Source organism: Pan troglodytes, chromosome 1 (assembly GCF_028858775.2).
Source record: "Pan troglodytes isolate AG18354 chromosome 1, NHGRI_mPanTro3-v2.0_pri, whole genome shotgun sequence".
NCBI lineage: Eukaryota > Metazoa > Chordata > Mammalia > Primates > Hominidae > Pan > Pan troglodytes.
The window spans coordinates 22,386,982-22,395,395 of record NC_072398.2 but is presented as its reverse complement, the minus strand read 5'-3'; the positions used below and the strand labels follow the sequence as shown (position 1 = coordinate 22,395,395).

Sequence of the window (8,414 nt, the reverse complement as noted above, 5' to 3'; positions counted from 1 at the left end):
TGGGAGGATCACTTAAGCCCAGGAGGCTGAGGCTGCAATGAGCCAAGATCAAGCAGGTGTTAGCTATATCAGACAGCTGAGAAGACGCAAGTGTGCCCTGGGGTTCAAACTGGTAGCCCTGTCTCCCTGTTCCAGGAATAACATGAGTGCCTGGACAATGCATCTTTATTATGAGAGGAATGAGAATTGTGTATCTTGACATTTGACAGGAGCTTGCTTTCCCCCAGGCTGTTTGAGGAAGGGCAGAGGAAAATGTGGTGCCCTAAGAAGGAAGGACAGAGGAGGCCGAACACTGGCGGGTGGAATCCCACTGATTAGTAGTGCAGGTCAGAGACCTGGGATGGGGGGCATTGCCGTCATGGAAGCCACAGCAGGGAGTGGGTAAAGCAGACAGGGATGGTCCCTGATGGTGACAGCTCGCAAGAGGTTAAGGGGGAGGAAAAACTGAAAAGCTTATTCAATTTGGCAATTATGGCAGTGTTTATCTTCAGAAGAGCAGTTTTAGGGTGGGGTTTCCAAAGATGGGATTGGACATATATTTTGAATCATTAAGCTTGAGGTCTTTCAAAGGCCTGGCCAAGGGTTGCTGGGTGGAGACCACATTCAGAGGTAAAGGCAGAAATTGGGGGCCCTTAAGTAGACAGCGAGGGAGGAAGAAATGAAGGGGCCTGGTGATGGTTAGGGTGAAGTGTTAAGACTGAGAAAACAAGGACATGTGAGAAGACGAGGGAAGAGCATTGGAGAGAACAAAGACACTGGAGGAGATGCTACTTGGAGGTCCCCAGAGAGCAGGGAGACGAATGAACCCAGAACACAAATGGCAAAGAAGAAAAGTGAGAGAATTTGTAAAAGACAGCATTCAAACATGCCGAACAAGAGCCGGGTACTGGTGTTCAAACACCTGTATCTCCCCCGTGTAACCTGTCAACTAATATCTTTCCATATTTGCTCCAGATTTGTCTTTAGAAATAAAACCCACGTTCTGAAGTCCTGTTTGTATGTGGCCCCAGTCCTGTTGCCTCCGCCTCCTGTCCTGAAGTCGATTTCTGCCCTTCTCATCTATGGTTAGTTTTGTTTTGTATGTTGGCTTGTTTTCTTAACTTTACAGAAATGGTATCATATTGTAAATATTTGATAATTTTTTTAAATATTGCATTCTGGAGGCATGTATAAATGTAGCTCCAGTTCATTTATTTTATTTATTTATTTTTTGAGATGGAGTTTTGCTCTTGTCACCCAGGCTAGAGTGCAATGGCGTGATGTTGGCTCACTGCAACCTCTGCCTCCTGGGTTCAAGCAATTCTCCTGTCTCAATTTCCTGAGTAGCTGGGATTACAGTTGCCCGCCACCATGCCTGGCTAATTTTGTATTTTAGTAGAGATAGGGTTTCACCGCGTTAGCCAGGCTGGTCTCAAACTCCTGACTGCAGGTGATCCACGCACCTTGGCCTCCAAAAGTGCTGGGATTACAGGTGTGAGCTACCGTGCCCAGCCCAGTTATTTTAACTATTGTATAGTGTTCCATTGTATGAGTTCTACTGTTTATATGCTATTGATCGACCTGTAGGGGTTTTGCAGTGTTTCTGTATTACAGCTGTGCTGCAGTGAGCATCCCATCACATTGTGTGGATTTGAGAAAGTATTGGAATTCCCCCAATTGACTGGACATTCCCAATTACCCTCCAAGTATGTGTCTGTTTATCCTTCCATCAGCAATCTGAGAGTTCCCCAACTCTATAATACTTGGTGTCATCAGACTTTTCATCTTGTCCGATTGGATGGGTGTCATTTCCTTTAGGTTTTATAATTATCTTTTCATATGTGTATTGGCTGTACAAGGTTCCTTCTCTGTTCTTTTATTATTATTAATTTTTTTAGACAGAGTCTTGCGCTGTCGCCCAGGCTGGAGTGCAGCAGCGTGATCTTGGCTCACTGCAAGCTCCACCTCCCGGGTTCATGCCATTCTCCTGCCTCAGCCTCCTGAGTAGCTGGGATTACAGGTGCCTGCCATCACGCCCGGCTAGTTTTTTTGTATTTTTAGTAGAGATGGGGTTTCCCCATGTTAGCCAGGAGGGTCTTGATCTCCTGACCTCGTGATCCACCCGCCTCGGCCTCCCAAAGTGCTGGGATTACAGGTGTGAGTCACTGCGCCCGGCCCAAGTTTCCTTCTCTGTTACTTGTTCATATCCTCTGCCCATTTTTCACTTGGATTTTTTGTCTTACGGATATTTAAGCCTCTTAAAATATATATTCTGGAGAGATGCTAATCTTTGATTAATTATATGCATTGCAAATGTCTGGTACATTGTGGCTTGCCTCTCTTCCCTGCCTTTAGGAGTGTTTTGCTGGACCCAAGTAATTTTTGAATGTTAATGTTATTAAATCTATCAGTTTTTTGCCCTGTATGGCTTATGCCATTGAATCTTGTTTTAAGAGATCCTTCCCTACCCTCAAGGTTTTCTAAATTTTTATTTTCATAATAAGATTTTTAGTTCATCTGAAATGTATTTTTATGATTGTATTTAGTAGGGACCTAATTTTGTTTTTCTTTGTAACCAGGTGTCCCAGCACTGATTACTGAACAGTCTCTCCTTTCTCGCTGGTCTGTAGAACTCTCCTGACATATACCAAGTTTCCATAAGTGAGTGGATGGGTTCCTGAGCTCTCTACTGTTAATAGAACTTGCTCTCTCGCAGGCCAATGCCTCACCAGGTGATTGAAGCAGAGAAACTTAGGTGGTGAAAAGAGAAGATGGGGCCTGTCCTGAGAGTTTCTGTTCCTGAGATTCTAGAGGCAGAGGGTATGTAAATCTGAAGTTACACTGGATCTCCTAAAACAGTATAAAGCTACAGAAGTATAATAGTGTGGAACGGTGGTGGGAGTCAGTAAGGGTTAGGTCACTGCAGTGGTTTAAACAAGATGGGCTAGAATCCTTTCACAGGCACAGGCAGCTTGGAGAGGGTGCAATAGTGCATGGTATCAGGGGTCAGGTGCCTCTTTTTCCTTTGAGGTCAGTAAGTGACTTTCACCTCATGACCTAGGCTGGCTGCTGTGTGCTAGCCGTCAAGTCACACTCCATCCAGCATGAAAGGAGGTTAGAAAAGGATGCATTTCCTCTTCTTAAAAACATGTCTCAAAGTTGCACACAGCACTTTTGCCTATATTCAATTGGCCATTAGTCCCATGGCCATACCTGTCTGAGACTGAGAGACTGGGAAATGTCTTTATTTCAAGTGGCCATATACCCACCTAAACAAGATAAGGGATACGTGGTTATGGCGTGTCTTTTGGTTTACCAGTGCAGATAATGAAGTTACCAAAACAATGAGAAAATGGGGTCGTGAGGGATCATGTGAACCACAAGCTGATGTCTTCAAAGACGGTGGAAGTGGGCCCCGGGAGGCAGCAGATGACAGCAGTGGGGATTAAGGTAGACCTCCATCCTGGGGTTAAAATGAGGGGAAGGTGATGGAGCTGGACCAGCAGTCAGAATGGTCAGTGGTTAGGAGACCCTCTGCCCCCCACCGCTGCCACCATTGGCTCTCTACAGAATGCCTGCGAGTGGCTTAGAGTGACCAAGGATGAGGTGCAGATCCATGTGCACCCCCCTGCCCCCTCTGTGGACAATTTTCATGCCTGACAGCACAGTCTATGTGGATTGCAAGCCGGTGAAACTATACATAGTAGAAGCATGCCTGCAGTTTGTGATTCGGTGATGTGTTTTATGCTTATGTGAGTCGAATGGGGAGGCAGGGTCCTGTGGTCACCCACTGAGAAGAAAGGGTCCTGTAACCACTGCCTTTCTTTCAGCTACTTGAGAAAGGTGTTGTGAGGGACCGTGGATTTTGGGACAGCTTTGAATGGTGGCAGGGAGGAAGGGTCCGGTCTGAGTGAATGGCCAGAAAGCTGTGGGGAAGCTTTTAGGACATTGGCCAAGAGCTCCCTGAAGGCAGCCAGGGAGATACTTGTCAGTACATGTGACTAATGGCCAACTGAATATAAGCAGAAGTGCTGTGTTGCTGTGTGCAACATTGGACACCTTAGGAAGGACCTTGAGACAGTGGTTGTGGACTCTGTAGAGAGTAACAGTGACAGTAGCAAACCCTTACCCAGTGCCAACCTTGTGCTAGGCTCGCACTAAATGAGTTTACCTTCAATTCTCGTAACAATAGGAGGTAACTACTTTTCTAATTTCCATTTTATAGATGAGGAAACTAAGGCACAGAGATCACTGACTTGCCCAAAATCAAGCAGGGAGTAGTTGGTATATAAGCCCACGGTATGTGGTTTGTAGAATAGGTGCTCTTGACTAGCAGAAATAGGTCCTCCCTGCAGTGTGTAATTGATAACAAGCATGGGCTGCCATCTTCCTGTTGAGGCCACTCAAAACACCCAACAGAGGCTACGCACGGTGGCTCACACCTGTAATCCCAGCACTGTGGGAGGCCGAGGTGGGCAGGTCACCTGAGGTCAGGAGTTCGAGACCAGCCTGGCCGACATGGTGAAACTCTGTCTCTACTAACAGTACAAAAATTAGCTGGGCGTGGTGGCGGGCACCTGTAATCCCAGCTACTCAGGAGGCTGAGACAGAAGAATCACTTGAACCAGGGAGGCAGAGGTTGCAGTGAGACAAGATCACGCCATTGCACTCCAGCCTGTGTGACAAAAGCGAAACTGTCTCAAAAAAAAAAAAAAAAAGTATGATTTTATAATCCCAGCACCTTGGGAGGCTGAGTCGTGAGAATCACTTGAGCCCAGGAGTTTAAGACCAATCTAGGCAACATGGCAAGACCCCATCTCTGCAAAAAATAAAAAATAGTCTAATTTTAGCTATTCATGTGTGTGTGAAGTGGTGTCTCTTCGTGGCTTTGATCTGCATTTCCCTAATGCTGACTAATGACGTTGGGCACCTGTTCATGTGCTTGCTGGTCAGATATCTTTCTTTTGTTACATTTTATTAAGTTTTAAAATTTAAAGTCAAAGATTTCCCTATGAGAATGACTTTTAAAATGACCAAAAAAGGGGAAGATAACATTAATTCTTGAAGAGAAGGCCTCTGAGAAAAATACAGTTGTAGCAAGCTGCTACTTTGCAAATGACCCATGCATTTTAATTTTCCCCTAAGGAAGGCCAAGGAAGAGTCTTATCACCTCAGGGCAGGAGACACAGGGACTTGGGTCATTTAATAAGAGTGGTAGGTTTGAAAACTCAAGCCCGGAAGACTCCTTAGAGTTTCTCCCAGGAGGTAGGGAAGGGGCCGCATCCATGGAGAGAAGAGGATGTGACTTAGAGCAGTGGTCCCCAATCTTTAGGGACCAGGGACTGGTGTCATGGTAGACAGTTTTTCCACGGATAGGGGTTGGGGGGATGATTTGGAGCTGAAACTGCTCCACCTCAGGTCATCAGGCATTAGATTCTCATGTGGAGTGTGCCACTTAGATCCTTGGCGTGCACAGTTCACAATGGGGTTCGAGCTCCTATGAGAATCCGATGCCACTGATTTGACAGGAGGCGGAGCTCAGGTGGTAATGCTCATCTCCACCGCTTACCACCTGCTGTGCAGCGTGGTTCCTAATAGGCTATAGACTGGTACTGGTCCATGGCCTGGGGGTTGGGGACCCCTGATTTAGAGGAAGTAAGGGCATGGCTTACCATGGGCCCTGGGGTGTTCTGGGAATGGGGAGGATGGAGAGAAGAGAGGAGGTAGGGAAGACCTCCCCTTGCTCCCCATTTGGGATTTGGGGAGAAAGTCAGGTCTCAGGCTCAACAGCACCTGATCCTGTACCATCTTCCAAAGGGAAGTCAGTGGGGTTGGAAGGTAGGCAGGGGTTATCTTCTCTGAGCCACGGCACAAGACAGAAGTTTCCCACCATTCCTGAGGGGGCAGGTGGTAGGTCCCCAAGCAGAGAGCCAGCAGTCCCTCTCTGAGGCCTGCAGTGGAATGGGGTGGGGTGTCCACTGAGCCAAGGGTCTGTCAGTGAGAGCTGGGGAGGCTGGGCTGGCTTGCAAGCACCTGTTATAACCAAACCAGGAAATCAGGTTCCGAGTCTTGCCAGCAAGGGCCTACAGCTGCCAGCAGAGATGGACAGCCAGGAGACCCCAATTGGCCACCCAGAGCCACCCTCCTCTGCCTACCCCACCCTCCAGTACTCCAGAGCCTACTCGGAGGGGAACAGAAACCTGAGAGGCTGAACACACACACATGGAGAAACAAACGTAGTAAAATATTTGGGGAATCAGGAAGAATTATTTGTACTATTCCTGCAACCTTTCTATAGGCTTGAAATTATCAAAATAAATTTTTAAAAATTGTAATAACATTCTCATACTAAAACACTGAGTTTTTTTCTTTCGTTTTTTGATTTTTTCTTTTTGACTCCAGCATGACTTACTCTAACAATGGGTGGTCTCGATTTTGAAATACTTTCTTCTCCAAGCCTTTCATGACACCCTGTCTCTGTTGGTTCTGAAAATGTTGGATTTTGTCTCAGCCCTTGCTTCTGGAAACAGCCAAGGTTAAGAAAACCCCCCATGCTTTGTGTTCTAGCAGACAGCTTCCTGCAAAGAGCCATCTTCCCAGAGCACTTAGGCCTCTTAGATGTCTCCCTTGTTTAATTATGACAAGAGCACACACACAGACCCTCCAAATTCCCATTCTTAGTCTTCTAAATGATTAGCTGAGCTGCTTTTCCCCACTGATTAATCGGAATAAAATGCTCATTAACCAAACTTCCCTCCTTTCCCCAGGTCCCTAAACTTTCCTGAGTCGGCAGACATCCCCTCTGGAGAAGAGGTTGGCCCCAGAGTCGAACATCCTCTGATCTACCTGATCCTGCTGCCCTTCCATTCCACTTCCCCACATCTGTTCTTTCTGGTCGTGTTTACTCCCCTATTAAAAAAACAAAACCAGAAAACGTGTTTGCCTAGATCTTGAGACTCTGGAAGATCTTAACAGTCAGAGGTTCCCCCTATTTGCAATGATCTCCTTTCCTGGCCCTTCCTATCCTTGCAATAATCCTTTTGATTAAAGTCTCTCCTTACTAAATCCAGTTCCTAAAAATTAATTTTTTTAGAGACAGTGTCTCGCTTTGTCACCCAGGCTGGAATGCAGTGGCATGATCATAGCTCACTGCAACCTCGAATTCCTGGGCTCAAGCAATCCTCTTGCCTCAACTGAGGCTACATGCATGCACCATCATGCCTTGCTAATTTTTTTTTAATTTTTGTCGAGACAGGGTCTTGCTATGTTGCCCAGGCTGGTCTGGAACTCCTGGCCTTAAGTGATTGTCCAGCCTCAACCTCCCAAAGTGCTGGGATTCAAGCATGAACCACCGCACCCAGCTCCAATTTTATTTTGTTTGGCAGTTTCCTCCTACTCTTCTTCCCTCCTCGTGCTCATTCCTTGGCCATTTTCCAGCTGCTGCTCTGCTTTTACCCTAGATGCACATTTTCAGGGCTCAGTTCTCATTCCTCTTCTCTGCTTGCTCCTCCTCTCTTCCCAATGTGATCCTATCCATTCACGTGGCTTTCACAAGCGAGTTGCCTTCCCCAGTATCCCTCCTAGCAGATCCTGCTGTGCTCAGGGTGTCCTCATGCATATTTAGCACTGCTCACCTCCCAGGGTCCTGGGCACTTAGGAGTGGCCATGTGACTCAGCTCTGCCAAAGTCTAGTGCTTGGGTCTTCCAGAAAAGCTATTGTTTTCCTGGTTTTAAAGGCGGGGAGGGGCACCTCAGCCATAATCTGCCATTTTTTCCTTGCATGGGACACAGATGTGATGCTTTGAGATGTCACAGCTGCTTAGCGACCACCAGGATGAAAGCCACAGGCAAAGCGTGTATGACAGAGAAGGAAACCACAAGTAGCTGCCTCAGCCACCCCTGGACTTCTTTTCTGTTTGTTTGTTTGTTTTGAAATGGAGTCTCACTCTGTCACCCAGGCTGGAGTGTAGTGGTGCCATCTTGGCTCACTGCAACCTCTGCCTCCTGGGTTCAAGCGATTATCCTGCCTCAGCCTCACGAGTAGCTGGGACTACAGGCGCAAGCCATCGTGCCCTGCTAATTTTTGTATTTTTAGAGAGATGGGGTTTCACCATGTTGGCCAGGCTGGTCTGGAACTCCTGACCTCAAGTGATTCACCCACCTAGGTCTCCTAAAAGTGCTGGGATTACAGGCGTGAGCCACCGTGCCTGGCCTGGTCTTCTTTTATGTTATTAATAGAAGCCCCTATCTGGTTAAACTATTATAGTTGGGTTTCTAGTACATGCAGCCACATGCAAGCCTGACCTACCTTTCAGTCAGACATCTCTGATCACTTGGTATCTCTTCCACTTAGGTGTCTCAAAACACTGTTCTTCTCTCCCACCAACACCCCAAATCTGCTCCTCCAGTGTTTAACACCCCCAAAAAGCTTGTCT

At 46.9% G+C, this 8,414-nt stretch overlaps 1 long non-coding RNA gene across 1 annotated transcript; it reads left to right on the top strand.

Moving 5' to 3' along the window:
* The first annotated feature begins 2,663 nt into the window (after positions 1-2,663).
* On the top strand, positions 2,664-6,913 carry LOC134808052 (uncharacterized). The gene is made up of 2 exons (XR_010150129.1): positions 2,664-2,799; positions 6,747-6,913. It is a non-coding gene; the product is annotated as an uncharacterized LOC134808052 (long non-coding RNA).
* Positions 6,914-8,414: the final 1,501 nt, after the last annotated feature.